We start from the raw sequence: 17,106 nt of genomic DNA, 5'->3' as shown, positions 1-17,106 counted from the left end.
CACAGCAGCGGTGCAGGGGGGGAGGCCTCTGCCCGGAGTGGCTCGGCCAGGGGTGCAGGCTCCTGGGGGGATCCGCCCCGAGTGGCTCGGCCAGGGGTGCAGGCTCCTGGGGGGATCCGCCCCGAGTGGCTCGGCCAGGGGTGCAGGCTCCTGGGGGGATCCGCCCCGAGTGGCTCGGCCAGGGGTGCAGGCTCCTGGGGGGATCCGCCCCGAGTGGCTCGGCCAGGGGTGCAGGCTCCTGGGGGGATCCGCCCCGAGTGGCTCGGCCAGGGGTGCAGGCTCCTGGGGGGATCCGCCCCGAGTGGCTCGGCCAGGGGTGCAGGCTCCTGGGGGGATCCGCCCCGACTGGCTCGGCCAGGGGTGCAGGCTCCTGGGGGGATCCGCCCCGAGTGGCTCGGCCAGGGGTGCAGGCTCCTGGGGGGATCCGCCCCGAGTGGCTCGGCCAGGGGTGCAGGCTCCTGGGGGGATCCGCCCCGAGTGGCTCGGCCAGGGGTGCAGGCTCCTGGGGGGATCCGCCCCGAGTGGCTCGGCCAGGGATGCTGGCTCCTGGGCCATCCTCCCTCTGTTTCCCACCCGGAGAAGCCCCCTCCCTTCTCCAGCAAGCCAGCAGGGACAGTGGAGGATGGGCTTTGGAATGAGGCCTCCCTGTCTCTGTGCCTGTGTGTCCTCTGTGAAATGACTCATGGAGTTGCTGTCAGCATTCAACCTGTCACCTGGGCAGCATCTGGACAGGTGGTTGTGTGTAACCTCGCTGCAGCGAGGGGGTCAAGTGTTTCCACTCACCGACTTCTGATAGCAGTCACGCGGTGTCTCTCCCAGCACCACGTCTGCAACTCAGAAGTAAACTCTGCCTTCTGGGGGTTTTGTTTTTACTTTTAAAAAAAAAAAATCCTCACCTGGGGATATTTTTTCCATTGCTTTTCAGAGAGAGTGGAAGGAGGAGGGGGAGGGAGGGAGAGATAAATGTGAGAGAGACACATCGATTGGTTGCCTCCTGCAGGGACCAGGGATGGAGCCTGCAACCGAGGTGCATGCCCGTGTGCAGAATTGAACCCGGGACCCTTCAGTTCATGGGCCGATGCTCTAAACACTGAGCCAAGCCAGCCAGGGCTGCCTTCTGCTTTTAACTCTCCTTCCTGTGGTCTACTGTTCATTTATCTCCCATTTTTGTGCTTTTAGTTGTTGACTTCAAGGTTCGACATGGGCCCCAAGTGTAGGGCTGAAGGGCCGTCTAGGGTTCCCAAGTGCAAGAGACGTGCCTTACACAGGAGATGCGCGTGTTGGGCCAGCTTCATTCACACCCAGCTTATAGTGCTGGCAGCTGTAAGCTCAATGAGAGTGAATCCTCAATATCGACCCAATAAGGTGTCTTTAACAGAAAACACACAAGGTTTATGTGTTGATCGGTTGGCCAAACCGTTGCAGCCAGGAGCTCCCAGGACCCGAACCCTGGGTCTCCCCTGGGGGTGAGGGTTTGGAATTCGCTAAAGAAGCGGGGTCTGTGACTTCACCGAGCTCCCTGAGAGAGGCTGAGGGCTTTCCCACAGGGAAGCAGGTAGGTGCCACGGCCTCCAGGCTCTGTTGCCTTCCTAGCTCTGTAAATGCAGAGAGTCACCAGCTCTGACTTGTGCTGGCTTAGCAGGGACACATGGGGCCCAGGGCGGCCCACTCACTTCCTCCCAGCAGTCACCCTGGCAAAATGAGAGCAGGCATCCTTCACCCAGTTACCAAATCCCTCACCTGTGGGTAGCCTTGGCGTCTCTCTCAACCAGGTGTCTTGCATCTGCTGTCCTCCCCTCACTGCCTCAGGCTGGCTCCTGACCCTTCCACAGCCACACACTTTGCCCAGCCTTTCCTCACCCAGGGACAGCCTCTGGCAGGCTCACTGAGCAGCCCGGTGTCGGCGTCACCCCACCCCTGCAGCCCCCACCCTCGGTCCAGCCTCCCACCCCTGCAGCCCCCACCCTCGGTCCAGCCTCCCACCCCTGCAGCCCCCACCCTCGGTCCAGCCTCCCACCCCTGCAGCCCCCACCCTCGGTCCAGCCTCCCACCCCTGCAGCCCCCACCCTCGGTCCAGCCTCCCACCCCTGCAGCCCCCACCCTCGGTCCAGCCTCCCACCCCTGCAGCCCCCACCCTCAGTCCGGGTTCCCAGCTCTGGCTGTAAGTCACTTTTGCGTGTGGAAATCACACGTAACATGAAGTTTACCATGCTGGCCATTTTTAAACACACTGTTCAGTGGCATTAAGCACATTCAGAGTTGTACCAACAACTCCACCGTGTAACTGCAAATTTGTTCATGCAGAACAGAAACTCTACCCCCTGAAACTCTACTCCCCATTCGGCCGGCCTCAGCCCTGACACCCAGCGTTCTGCCTCTGTCTCTATGAATTCCACTCCTGCAGGGACCTCAGAGAAGTGGAATCACACAGGATTTGTCCTCCGTGACTGGCTGATTTCACTGAGCACAACGTCCTCAAGGGTCACCCTGTCGTGGCCTGGGCAGAATCTCCCTCCTGTTTAAGGCTGACACAGGCCACTGCATGGGCTGGTGGAGTTCGGGACGCGCGACCCCCAGAGATGGCGCCGTGGCATTTTGCATGTTTTCAGCGGAAGGATTTGAGAAATGGCAGGTGCAGGCAGGACTTTCTGACCTGTCCCTGAGTCAGGTCACAAGACCCCGGCAGGAGAGGCGGTGCCCTCTCTGTGCCCCGAGGACATTCTTCTCTGCAGAGAAGCAGGGATGCGGACAGGAATCCAAATGACCAGGTTTTTTAATGTTCCCTCAGTTCAGCACACTCACCTCGCTCCCCTTGTCCTAGCGCGTCTTTCTGAGACTCTCCACTCTTCACCTAACCCGGCAGAACAGCACCCACTGAGCGTTTCTTCGAGTCCTCTCCTTATGAAGGCTCCTGCGTCATGTCAAACTTTACCAAATGAATGTCTATGCTTTTCTCGAAAATCTGTCTTTTGCTACAGGCGTCAAGAACTTAAAGGGTCTATTGGTCAAGAGTTTTATTTTTATTTATTTATTTATTTTTAAAAAAATATGTCTTTATTGATTTCAGACAGAGGAAAGGAGAGGGAGAGAGAGAGGTAGAAACATCAATGATGAGAGAGTCATTGATCAAGCCCACAACCCGGGCACGTGCCCTGACCGGGAATCAAACCCTGATCGCCTGGATCCTAGGTTGACCCTTAACCGCTGAGCCACGCCCGGACGGGCTGGTCAAGAGTTTTAAAGAGTGAAGGGGGCAGATCTTTCTCCTGGCTTCAGTACACTCCACGCATGCGTCCATTCACCTGACTCACTCTTGCATCTGCAAAGAAACCCCTCTCCTGCTCCATCCGGCTCTCAGGACCCCACCGCTGGGCGCTGGTCCTCAGAGATGAGGTCCTTCTCAGGCTTGTCCTGTCCCCAGAACAGGACCCAGGAGGCCCTCTGTCATGCATGCATTCCCTCCAGGTGTCCTGGCTCCCAGGGAACAGAATTGCTCCCATTGGCAGTGCTGGGAGAGCATGGACTTGGGTAACCTTATGGGTCAGAGGGACAACCCATGGAGAAGTCAGGTGGACACTCCTGGCCACACGCCAGAGGCTATGGTGGCTCCCTCCTGCTCGGGCAGTATTCCTCGGCTGGCTCGCACACCTCCCACCCCACCCCAGAGCAGGGCCTTAATGGTGTTTATTGAATGAATGAATGAATGAATGAATGAGTGAGTGAGTGAATGAATGCTAAAGTGATACTCAAATGTAACCACCTGCACAGACCTGCACATTTCCTTAATTCATCATTTCAACTATTCTTTAGCAGCTTAGGTCTTGTCTTAGATGATTCTTCTAGAAGCCAACTGACCCAGAGGCCAGGACACGAGCACAAGGTGACCCCAGGAGGCATTAGTGGGGGTGGGGAAATGAGAGGGGAAGAGGTGTCTTAGTGGGGAGGTGACTACTGTGGGCGAGTGGGGCTCAGGCCAGCCGGGGTTCCCGAGGAGAAATAACACTCGGTGGGGTCAGGGGAAGGGAACTGGGCAGTGAGTTCTCCCGCCGTCACCTGCCTTTGGGTGCCTGGGAGCAGCCCTCTCAGCGCTGCTGGAGCAGGCTGAGCCCAGTGTTGGGGGGGGGCACTTGCAGGAGAAAGGTGTCCCCGGGGAGAGGGATGGGGCACCAACAGTGGGTGAGCCTGGGGCCACGGGGTGGGGGAGGACAGGGGTCGGACACTTACCAAAGGGATGGCCCCAGGGGTGGGGTGGTCGGTGCTGTGTCTGGGGGGAGCCCTGGAACAGAGGGGCCACCAGGCAGCCATGCAGTTTGGGGGAGGCACCCCAAGGGTTTCTTATGCCCTCCACCTTGAATCTAATTTTAGAAACTGGAACAGTTTATGGTGTACTGAACAGACTGGGATTTGCCTTTCAAAAATGTGAGTCGGTACATAGATACCCAGAATTTTACTTTTAAAAATCCTTCTTTTTATTTAAAGTGGCCTGGAGGCATTGGTAATGAAGGAAACGGGTTCCCCTTGAGGAGTAAGGAGCAGACAAAACCAGCGGTGAGGACGCACACCCTGCCCCGGCCGGTGTGGCTCAGTGGCTGAGCATCGTCCCTGCACCAGGAGGTCACTGGTTCGATTCCCAGCCAGGGCACAGGCCTGGGTTGCAGGCTCCATCCCCAGTAGGGGCCGTGCAGGAGGCAGCCCATCGATGCTTCTCTCACTGATGTTTCCATCTCTGTCTCCCTTTCCTTTCCTCTCTCTCTAAAATGAATAAAAACATATGTGGGGGGAAAACCCCCAAAACCGACACCCAACTCAGAAAACCCAAGGAGGACCCATGCCAGCTGCAAACTCAGAGCAACTCCTGATGCTGCTCCCAGGGGCACCCCACCAGGAGGCACCTCAGAGCGAGGAGGGCCTTCGGCGGCCACAGCAGCTTTCGGGGGCTGGGGGCAGCTGAGCGGGACCTCCCACCCGTTCCTGGAAGAGCAGGCGCCACTGGAAACAGAAGCACCTGGGCTCACCCCCGCAGCAGGGCAGACCTGGGAGGGACTGTGTCACCAGAGACATCAGGACAGAAATAGCTGCCCTCATCCGAGGATCCTGGGGTAACATGGGGCTGCTGGAGTGGAATTTCTGGCTGGACTCAGCCTCTAGAGACAGACCTGTGTCAACCAATGATCACTGGCGCCAATTGAAGGCCCACAGGAATCCCCAGTTTAGGGAAAGACGGAAACTTTATTCAGTGCGAAACCGCTCAGTTGTGATACAGGAGGGGAACAGCAGCGGTGTGGCTGGGGGACAGCCCGCCTGGGATACAGCAGAGCTGTGAGGCGGCCCTGCGGCCAGGCGGCCGGGGGCCAGGTCCCTCCAAGGCTGGACGCCTCTGCTCCTCCCTGGGGCCAGGTCCCTCCAAGGCTGGACGCCTCTGCCCGCTGTGGGGCCAGGTCCCTCCAAGGCTGGACGCCTCTGCCCGCTGTGGGGCCAGGTCCCTCCAAGGCTGGACACCTCTGCTCCGTTCTGGGGCCCCCGGCCTTCTGCTCGCCGGGCGCTGGTGACACCTTCAGTGTTTCACCCGTGGGGACAGGGCAGGTGGCTCCCAGAAGCCCACCCTGTCCCTGATTGGCCCGCCCTCAGGAAACCGAGGCCTCGAATCTTGGAGGTGTGATTGGTCCAAAAGGCACAGTCCTGAATGGTCAGAATGGAGCCACTGTGATGGGTCAGCGAAGATGCTGGTGGGTTGCCCAGGCCGGGTGGCTCAGTGGCTTGGAGTGTTTCCTAGGACAACAAAGGGTTTCAGGTTCGATTCCTGGTCAGGGCACATACCTGAGTTACAGGTTCAATCCCCATTCGGGTCGCATACAGGGGGCAACTGATCCATGTTTCTCTCTCTCCCTCCCCCTCTCCTTTTCTCTCTCTAAAATCAATAAAAAAAACACACCCCAAAACCTATCTTTTATTGAGGATTAAATTTTTTTAAAAAGTTCATGCCCTAGCGGGATTAGGTCAGTGGTTAGAGCATTGGCCCGCAGACTTGAAGGGTCCTGGGTTCGATTCCGGCCAAGGACGCGTGCCTCGGTTGCAGGCTCGATCCCTGGCCTCAGTTGGGGACCGTGCGGGAGGCAACCAACCGATGTGTCTCTCCCACATCGATGTTTCTCTCTCTCTCTCCCTTCCACTCTCTCTGAAAAGCAAAGGAAAAAATATCCTCGAGTGGGGATTAAAAAAAAAAAAGTTCATGAGAAAAAGAAAGGCAGGGCTCAGAGAGAAGGTGCACAAAGCAGGAAAGGCCTCGAGACGGGGCCAGGACAGTCATGGGTCCCTGCCAGAGGGTCTGTAACCCCCTGCGGGGCAGTGTTTCCTCCGCGCCCTGTTACAAAGGGAGCGAGGAGAGAGCCGCGTGGGGCCCTCAGAGCCCAGCTGGTGCCCCGCGTCCCCGCAGTTCCAAGGACCAGCAGGCAGGTCCTTCGAAGCTCAAACTGCAAGTGAGGGGAGTCGGGGCAGATGGGGCGTCTTCAGGATGGGAGGAAGCCGGCACCCGAGGGCCACACCTGCCGCCCCCGGCCTGCCATTTAAAACTGCCCCTCCTCTGAGGCTCAGGGGGCTCTGGAGAACTTTGTGAATGAACCTCCAGGTAATGGATTTAAACATTTTAAACCCAAAGGCAGAAACAAAACTCTGGATTGACCCAGATACTCCCCTCCCCCTCACCCTACCCCCCTCCCCAAAATAATCTTTAACCTGTAGCGTTCAATGAGCTGAGCAGAGGGCAGGAGACACTCTGGACTCCGTGTGGGAGGCGCCCAGGCTCCGGGGCGAGTGGGGAGGCGGCCCGAGACCCAGGCTCAGCTGTGTGACCTTTCGCAGTCTCGGCCTCCAGGGCTGGGTCGAGACCGATTGAACTATGCCCTGGCCAGTTTGGCTCAGAGGTTAGAGCATCGGCCCGTGGACTGAAGGGTCCGGGGTTCGATTCCGGCCAAGGACACATACTTCGGTTGCAGGCTCGACCCCCAGCTGTCAGGGTTTGTGCTGGAGGCAACCGATCAGCGGGTCTCTCTCACATCCATGTTTCCGTCTCTCTCTGAAAAGCAATGGAAAAAATATCCTCAGGTGAGGATTGAAAAAGAGAAAGACTTACTAAACCCCCGCAGACCTGCTGAGGGGACCTGGCTGGGTCGAAGACCCCACCGCCTGCTCCCACCAGCCCTCTGCCCAACAACTCCTACTCACCCCTCACCGCCCACGCGGATGCCCCCGGGAAGCTGGCCCGGCCTTCACTCCTCACCTCATTCAGTTGACTGCAGACCCAGCTCCAGTGCCCGAGCCTTCGGGGCTCACCCAGGCCTGCGGCAGGGGGCCAAGCTGTCCCAGAGCCCTGTGGCTGCTGTTCTCCCTGGGCCCAGGGGTGCTCCCCACCTCAGCCTCACAGTCCCCAGAGCAACCTTCCCCCATCGCAACCTTGGCCTCTCTCCATCCACCGCGTGCTCAGGTGAAGTGGACCTGTGCCAGCCCGAGGGCCCCCTGGAGGTCCCTGCTGAGACAGATGCGCCCCCTGGCCTGAGTCACCTGTGCCCTTCCTGCATCTTGGCCTCTGTTTGCATCTGTCATGGGACTGGTCACACTGGTTATCTGCACCTGTCTCCCAGCCTAGGGCTGAAACCTCCCAGATTCTGGCTGGGGCAGGTGTCAACCCTCTTTACTTGGTGTGACAGGGAGTCGGTGGTCACTGGCACACCCCAGGAGCCAGCTCAGTGCTCCACAAACGCCACCCTTTCTGATCCCGGTGATAACCCCGTGAGGGACGCCTCCTCATGTTCCCATTTACAGATGGAGGAAACCAAGGTGTTTACTGTCCATCAGCTGAGTCAGGAGGTGGGCAGTGGGTGAGGCTGGGCTGCAAGCCAGGCTCAGAAATGACATTTGCATCGGGGCAGAGCCGCATCCGCGGTGCCCAGTGGAGTGATGGGCCCTGGGTAGGGTGCTCTACCCAAGAGAACATATGGGGAGGGACTCCCAGGGAAGAAAAGGTGGGGTCCAGGAGGCAGAGGAGGGAGCTTGGAGGGGACTACTTAGAGCCTGGGGGCTGGAAGGAGAGGCTTATATATTAAGATTTTAAAGTGAGGTTTTTGTTTTGTTTTATAGTTTTTATTGATTTTTAGAGCGAGGAAGGGAGAGGGAGAGAGAAACATTGATGTGAGATTGAAACATGGATTGGCTGCCTCCTGCACGCCCCCTACTGGAGAACAAAGGGAAAACCCAGGCACGTGCCGAGTGGGAATCGAACCCGCAGCATTTTGGTGCAGGGCCCGACGCTCAACCACTGAGACACCGGCCAGGGCTGGAGTGAGCTTTGACATACACGAGGTCAAGTGCCCTGGCTGTGAATGAACCGCTGGGCGAGTATTTTGCAAGTAAACTTACTCATGGAATCATGTCAAACTCCGGTGCATTTCCAGCCCTAGAAGCCCCATGGCTCCCAGTCACCTCCTCCTGGATGGACAGAGAGAGACTGAATGTGGGGCCAGTGGGAGGGACCCAGGGAGGGAACAGGAGTGTCCTCAGGGCATGAACAAGCTTGGCCGTCACCTGCTGTGCAGTGGCCTTTTCTCCACCCCCTCACAGAGTAAAGTCTAGGGTGCCCTCCAGTGCCCTGTGGGGCTGAACCCCAAGTTCCTTTAGGATGGCTTCTCTGCAAGACTGGCTTCGGGGTAACTATCTCTGGAAGATCTCAGACAGCCACCTCAAAATTTGCAAACCCTAATTCCTGAAGCACAAAATACACAGAAACTCGTGCCCCCAGGCCTTCTGCCCCCCCCCAAGCCTGCCCCCCGGGATTCTCTCTTCCCTGCCCCTCCCTTCCTCAGAGCCTTTGCTCACACTCTTCCCTCTGCTCTCGTCTCCTCTCCTGTGCCTGCTGAGTTCTCACTTACCCTCCAAGGCCCAGCTCCAACGTTGCCTTTTCTCCGAAGCCCCTCCATCCTGTGCCCACTGGGAGCCTGGCTCCCGAGCCTCACCCTCGAGAACCCCCACCGGGTGTCACAGCAGTCGCCCAGGCCTGTGCCTCCCTCAGTGGACAGCGGGCTCCTCGGGGCAGCCACCCGGGGCCTGGGAAGCAGGATGGGCCCAGAGGCGGGATGTGCCCCGAGGCATCAACTTCTTTCTTGGGTTCTGGCCGCGCACTGTCCATTAGGATCGCCACTGGCCTCTTGTGCGACTGAGCACTTAAAATGTAGCTAATGGCCCCGAGCAACTGAATTGATTTTATTTTCAGTAATTAAAACTTAAGTTTACAAGCCGAAGCCACGTGAAACATTTTCCCATTAAACACAGCTTTATTGTGTTGGTGAGGATTACATGTCACTTTAGCTGTTGAGAATTTAGTGTCTGAATTAAGATGTGTTTTCAGAGCAAAAGGTTTAGGAGACTTAGGGAAATAGAATAAATTATCTTAGAATACTTTTCTATATTTATGACAAGGTCGAAATGGTAATATTTTGGATATATTGAATTAAATAAAATACAACCTTGAAGAGAATCTCACCTCTTTTTTTACTTTCTTGGCTGGAAAATGGAAAATAACATAGGAGGCTCACCTTACATTTCTATCGTATTGTATATAGTTCCTTCTGGATCTTTCCAGAGGCATTCTAGCCTTATATCCGCATGTGTTGATGTTCTGTATAATTCCCTTTTTAAAAAAAACACCACCCAGTGGTCAAATCTTACAAAAGTGCAGTCCATTGGATGTCTCTCTCTCTGTGTCTCTCAGGAGTGGCCTTTGTTGGTGACACGGACCTGCCCCATTTCAGAAGCCGGAGGTCCCCCGGTGGTGCATCTGTGCCAGGCGGTCCCTCAGGTTGGTGGGTCTGTCTGCCGGGCTTGGTTCTTTGTCTCCCTCCTTTGTGTCTGTGGTGCCTCGCTTCGGCCTGTGTCCTGTATGATCTGAGTTGCTCTTTGCTTCGCATGTGTGTTTCTTTTGAGGATTTGGAAGGCCCTTTGTCTGCTGCCCAGGAGGTAGGCAGTGTCTCTCATTTTCCCATTAAACACAGCTTTATTGTGTTGGTAAGGATTATCAACCTCATGCTGGCGAGGAAACGGGCTCAGAGAGGGAAAGTGACTGGCCTAAGGCAGCCCAGCCTGGCAGGGGTAAGTGGGGGCCAGCTCAGGGGCCTGCCCCAGACTCCAGTCAGCGTCTCGTCTCCAAGACCCAGAGCGGCAGCAACAGGTCCCTCTCCCAGAGCAAAACGGATGGGATCTGGAAGCACTCAGAGGAGCTCGGACTTAGGAGAGGTGGATCTGCACCTGCATGAGTAAGGAGTAGCTGAGCCAGGGATTGGGCCACCTTGCTGTGTGTGTGGGCGGGCCCGCTGAGGGGGCCGCTGGAGGTGACTACAGGCAATGGGGTGAGAAGGGATGGGGCCTGGGCCCGATGGGCACCGGGGGAGGAGGGAAGGCCCGAGGGCCTGGTGGGTGAGGGCACAAGCCTGAGAGCCTCAGAGATGCTCAGTTTCTAGCCTGGCCCTTGGAGGAGGTGCGGAGGGGGGAGGGCTAGGCCATGACTCGGGGCCAGGGTAAGGACGCCTCTCCACAGGGGCCTCGCTCTGCCTGAGTCCTGTGCTGGAAACCCACCTGCAGCTTATTGGATGGGAGCTTGGTGGGCACCTGGCCGCACGGACCAGTCCCCGGGTAGAGCACAGAGACAGGGGGTCTCAGTCACCTGGAGCCTTCCCAGTGGTCCTGTTGGATCAGGAGAAACGGCCCCACGTGTTAGGCCAGTGGGGTCAGACCTGACCTGGGTTCAGCAACCTGGGTACTTGGGTTCTGGCCAGGAAAGAATTCAGAGCCAAGACCCGAACTCTAAGAGAACATTTAATGGGCTGAGGGAACAAGTTATAGAGGTACTGGAAGGGCCCTTGGAGCTTAGAAGTGAGTGAGGACCGTCAAGGTGACAGTGCCAGTGCCAGGGGCAGGGACTGGCTTGCTCCGGGGACGGAGAGCTTGCTGGGTCCTCCGTCCTAAGGGTTTTAATGGTGGAGATTTTAGGGGTGGTCCCAGGGGAAGATCTCAACGGACTATTCAGCAGCTTCCCAGGTGTGTCCTTCCAGGGTCGTGGTCTCCACTGACCGATTGGCTGGTGCCAGGGCAGGGCCACTGTCCAACGCAGCCGGTCCTGAGGTCAGCCGAGGCAGGGGCTCCGTTGATGTGCTTCTCTCACATCGATGTTTCTCTCTCTCTCCCCCGCTCCCTTGCACTCTCTCTAGAATCAATGGAAAAACTATCCTGGGGTGAGGGTTAACAATAACAACAACAGTAAAAGCCTAGACACGTACCTCTTTTCCATTTGTGGGCACAGGGTAGTTAACGATTAACATGATGGTAATAACAATGAGGGGCCCCGGCCGGTTTGGCTCAGTGGTTGGAGCGCGGGCCTGAGGACCGAAGGGTCCCAGGTTCGATTCCGGCCAAGGGCAGGCTCGCTCTCCGGCCCAGGCCCGGGAGGCAGCCAATCCGTGTGTCACATCCATGTCTCTCTCTCTCTCCCCCCTTCCACTCTCTCTGAAAAAGCAACGGAAAAATATCCTCTGGTGAGGATTAAAATAATAATAATAATAACAATGAGGGGATTTGTGGTCTCTGCTCCTGGGCAGTGGCTGTGCTTTGGGGATTGGGGGAGGAATGGGGGTGGGGGGTAGAAAACCACTTTGATATTCTGAAGGTCTGCTTCCAAGTATGTTATCTTAGATGCACAAAGACTGCAGACAGGCTCAGTTCAGGTGAAGGCTGACCTCTGTTAGGGAAAATACTGCCCTGGGACCTGACTGCCCGCCATGAACTGTTTTTAGTCAGAAAGTTTTCATTCCAGAGGGTCCTAAGCGGTTGCTTTCATTCCCTGAGTTTATAAGGCCGCACGCAGGCCTCCCTGGGCTTGGCAGCGTTCGTGTGTGGCCCCTTCTCTGACCACAGGGCAGGCTGAGGGCGGGCAGGGCTGGCCGGGCGGGGTCAGAGGCCCAGTGCCCCTGCGCTCATCTCTCCTGACAAGGCCTGAGCCCAGCTGCTCGCCCCTTGTTGGGACCCCGCCTGCCCTGGTCCACCCTATGAGAGCCCCCCACCTCCCACCAGCCTCATCTTGAAACTCTCCCCTCCAAGACCTCTGTTCTATCCATGGGTCCCCTCCCGAGGTCCAGGACCCACCCTATGCGTCCCCACCTCGGTCCCTTGGCTCTAGAAGACCCTCCTTGAATCTTTGCACACACAGGGGCATCTGCGTCCCAGTATTTGTCGTGACCAATAAACTGCTCCCCTTTTCCCAAAGCGTTACTGAATCCACAGCAGCTCTTGGTCGGTCAGTATTTTCTCAATCGATGGAGGACAGCAATCGCCATAGGTCACCCTAAGGCCATTTGTGCGTGTGTGCGCGCATGTGTGTGCCTGTGTGTGTGCGTGTGTGTGCGTGTGCGTGCTGAGGGGGACCCTCATTCTTGCAAAGGCAGGGTCTACTGATGTAGGTCCATTTCCCGACTTGCGAGGGGGAGGGGAGGGGAGGGACCCAGGCAGCGGGAGTCCCGCTCGCCAGCCTGGGGCCGGGGCTCCGGGTGAAATGCTCCCGGGAGATCGGGGCCCCGCAGGAGCGGGCGCAGCGGCCAGCAGGAGGCAGCAGCTGTGGGCAGGGGCGGGGCCAGGCTGTGTCTGCTGCCCGGGCCGGGTGGCCACCAGCCGCCCCCTTCGCCTCCCCTTTGCCAATGGCCTGGGCCGTGTCGCTTAGTGGACCTGAGTGTTTAAAGCACAGCCATGTCCCCTCTCCCCAGATTCTCTGATCAGTGACATTTGCCACCCACACTTTCCCTCTATATAAACAGAGATGGATGGAGCTGGAGTATTATCTGGGGAGCTGTTGGGGAGGTTGCGACATCACGCCTTTTACTCCTAATATCTCAGTGTCTTTCCTAAGGACAGGCCTTGTGATGTAATCACAGCACAGTGATCACAATCGGGAAGAGCATCGTCAACACCGTGCTCTTGGTTAATTCACGTTTACTCCTGCCAACCGCCCTCCAGGCCGCGTTCAAGCCCCGGGCCACGGACTGCGCTTGGCCGTCATGTCCCTTTAGCCTCCTTTAAACTGCCTTTGTCTTGCACAGTTTTAACTTTTTCAAGAGTAAGGCAAGTGCCCTGGCAGGCGTGGCCCGGTGGTGAGCGCTTCAGCCCACGCACCAAAGGGCCGTGGGTTTGATTTCAGGCCAAGGGCAGGTACCTGGGCTGCAGGGTCGATCCCTGGGCCCTCGTAATTTCACTCAGTGAGGCGTCTGTCTCCCTCACGAATCCCACAGACGTGATGTGTCTTGGTTTCCTGCTGCCGTTGTCACAAATGACCACAAGCTAAGTGGCTTAGAAAAGCAGATTTATTATCTCGCAGTTTGGGAGGGCAGAAGTCAGAAAGGGGTTTCAGCGAGTTAAAGTCAGTGTGTCAGCAGGGCCGAGTTCCTTCTGGAGACTTCAGGGAGAACCCACCCCCCTGTCTCTTAGAGGCGCCCACATTCCGGGGCTCACGGCCCCTTCCCGTGTCTTCAAAGGCAGCTCTGTGGCGTCTTTCCGTCTCCCTCTGGCTCTTCTGCCTCCTGCTTCTACTTGTGAGGCAGAAGGACAATCACACGGGGCCCACCCAGGTCATCCGGAACAATCTTCCTATTTTAAGATCCTTAACTTAATACGGACAACCTTACGGTGATTGCCAGGTGGGGGGGCTTGGGGGAGGGCTTCGGGGCTAAGCAGTCATGGACAGAGACTTGGCCTGATGTGAACACACAATACAGTGCACAGATGATGTGTTGTAGAGTTGTGCACGTGAGCCTGTGTAAGTTTGTTAACTAGTGTCACCCCAATAAAAAAAAACAAAAGCCAATAAAAAAATCCTTAACTTAATCACATCTGCAAAGACCTCTTGACACATAAGATAACATATCCCAAGATTCTGCGTGTTAGGAGGTGGGCGGCTTTGGAGGGTTGTTCTTCTGTCTCTCACAGGCCTGTCCTTCTCGGGGGTCATACTGGAGGCCTGCAATGCCAGTCTGTCCTGTTATTGGTGACGATATAACCTGGATACGTGGTTAAGACTGTGCTTGCAAGGTTAACCCACTATAGTCTATTTTTCACTTTCCTAATTAACACAATAAATGTGAGGGTGATGCTCCGAAACTCTGTCAATACCCTGTCCCTGGTTCCCGCCGGACTGGCCTCTGGTGATGATTATTGGCTGAGTCAGTGATTACCGAGAATCTGGGAAAACGATTCTCCATTTCCTACAATGATTACTTAGCATTTACCACAAGGGAGAGCTTTGACTTCTCTGTTTATTTATTCATTCATCTCATCTATGGACTCAGACTCTTACCTCGTTCCGTGAACATCCGGCTGGTGAAATGATTTGTACAGGTGTCCAGCCTGTCCCAGCTTAGCCAGTGAGACCCCTTCAAGCCGGCTCCCGCATCCTTTGGACAAGTCCCGTCATTGCTTGCGACACTTGCTTTCTGACGCAAGATGCCCCCGGCCCACCTGGCGCTTGTCCTGCTCGGCCCTGTAGTCGGTCCTGTCCCCGAGAGCGTTTCCTGTTTGCGTGGAATGCTGTTTAGAAACCAAGGCCTCGGTGCCGGACGCACTCATTTGTTTTGGGCTATTTTTGCACAAAGGGCCTTTCAGAGGACAGAGCTTCTAAATGTAAATAATACTAAGTAAGAGCAGCGGACACGCAGCACAGCTGCTTCTCTCCTTACCTGTGTGAGCCGGAGAGCTCACGCCGAGTCCCTCCCTTCCAGCCCCGGGTCCGAGTCAGCCTCTGTCTTCCCATGTCCATAACCCCTTTGGCTGACCGTGAGAACCTACCTTCTGTTACCCTAAATATATTTTCTTTGGCTCATTCCTATGAATCACAGAAAATATTTTCAGGACTGTTATCCTATAAAACTGCAAAAAGTAGAGTTTAATATTTGCAGTCCTTTGGTTTGTAGCTTGAGGATATACAGGGTAGGGCAAAGGAGGTTTATAGTTGTGAGTACACAAAACACAGGGTTTATTCTTGTGTTACTATTTATGATTTATTTTATTATTTTCCATACGAACAACTGTAAACCTGCTTGTGCCCCACCCTGCACAGCCTAAGTCCCGTGTTCAAAAGCCCCCTGTTGGGTGTGGGGACAGGATTAATTTGGAATACAGTTCATTCGTTTCCGCTCGTATTTCACTTTCAGTTTTTTTCCTCTAATATATGATGATTTTTTTTTTTTTAGTGTACAAAAGACTAATGTGGTTCTAAAGTCAAATTTATTTATGAAGCTGACCTCCGAGAAGTATTGCTCCCCGCCTCTTCCAGCCCCCCCCGCCCCCCCCCCCCGCCCCTTGTGAGCAGCAGGGTCTAGTCCGCGGCTTTCTCTCTCTCAGAAAGCAACGGGAATAAAGGGAGATGCATCAGTATTTCCTGATTTCCCCCTTGTTTCTTATACAAAAGGCAACATCCCACAGACACTGTTCTGCACTTTGCATTTGTCACTTAACCATAAACTTGGCAAACACACGGTAGCAGCTCACGGACCTTTTTTTGAAGCCACACCCTCCCTGGGAGTCCCCGTGACCTGGAAGCCAACTCATCCGCCCAGTGCCACCTGCAGCTCCCTGTGTCCCCACAGTTCACACGCCCCTCCGCCCGCAAGTCCCGGGTGCGCCCACTCCCAGGGTGCCCCACCTTCTGCCAGCCTGACCCGCTCACCGTGCCCTTGGGCCGAGTTCCTGTGCCTGCCAGACTCCTGCCTCCGCCTCCCACACCCAGCCTCCCGATTCCCGAAGTCCCCTCTGTCCTGACCCCTGCGGAGAGGCCTCCCCCCTAGGCCAGGAGCCCCGTGCCCTTCAGCCGGCCCGTGGACTCCTCTGGCCTGAGACTCAGGCCCCCCAGCTCCGCTTCCTGCCCCCGCCCTCCTCCCCGTCAGGGCAACAAGGAGGCCAGCGAGGCCCAGCGAGGCCTGTTACTGCCAGAGCTCTCTTGGGTTCCCGGGCTCCGTCTCAGTTTCTTCATCTGTAAAATGGGGTTGGCAATACGGTTTATCTCACAGGATTTGGGGGAAGATAAAATGAAAGGACCTAGGAAAAGTGCTCAGCCAGTGCCAGGGAGGAAGTAAACAGTTTGCCAAGATGTGTTGTTGACCTTCACAACCCGCCCCCTGCCCCCAGTAAAGCCTCTCCCGATCCTCTGGCCCCTCCGCTGGGGAGGGGGGCCGCTAGGCACTGTAGGGCGTCGCCTGCGCCCAGGAGGATGCCCACTGGCCCGCCCCCTGCTCGGCCGGGGAGTGGGCGGGGGCCTGAGCGTGGTGCCAGTCCATGGGCCTGGGCTGGCGCCCGCCCCGCCGCATGCCCCTGGCTGTGCCCGCCCTTCTTCTGAGCTCCTGGGGCCCGCACGCTCTGATTTACTTCGCTGTTCTGTCCTTTGCCCTGCCCCACCCCCGTTTCCCTTGCCTCCCACCCCCACGGACAGCCTCTGACACACAGACTGTGGGACCTTCCAGCCGGTCTTCCACCGGTTCACATGTTATTCAGAAAAACGCAGCAGTGCTTCGGGGCTGTTCACACAAACGGCGTCCGCGGTAAACCTTCATCTTCGGCCCGTCACGACTGAGACTCCAGGACGTTCCAGCGACTGCCCACCGTGGTTACTCAGCCCTCCCCAGGGGGTGGGGAGTCGGGGAGCCTGGGAGACCCGCCGCCACGGGCAGACACGGCCCCTCCCCGTGCCCCAGCACCCTGCGAGCATGGGGGAAGTTTCTCTGGGGTCCCCTGTCACTCGCTGCCTGGTTTCCAGAGCTGCTCCCCCCCCCCCCCCCCAGTTTACAGGACTGGACAAGCTTGCTGGGAGGCATTTCGTGGCTTAGCAGGTGGTCAGTGTCCCCAGCCGGACGCGGGCACGGAGGTCCCTCCTCACACAGCTTTGTGAGGGCAACTGCAAGGAAAGCGCTTTGCACAGGATGGTGCCTCCTGCCGCTCGCTGCCTCTGTCCTCAGCACCCCCCAGGGCCTGAGCAGGGTTTGGGGGTACAGAGGTCAGGGGAAAGCTGGTCCCATTCCCCCCAGGCCCTGT

Source organism: Miniopterus schreibersii, assembly GCF_964146895.1.
Source record: "Miniopterus schreibersii genome assembly, chromosome: 2".
In the NCBI taxonomy this organism is placed as follows: Eukaryota; Metazoa; Chordata; class Mammalia; order Chiroptera; family Miniopteridae; genus Miniopterus; species Miniopterus schreibersii.
The sequence above is the reverse complement of the archived record's forward strand: the minus strand, read 5'-3'. Positions refer to the sequence as shown.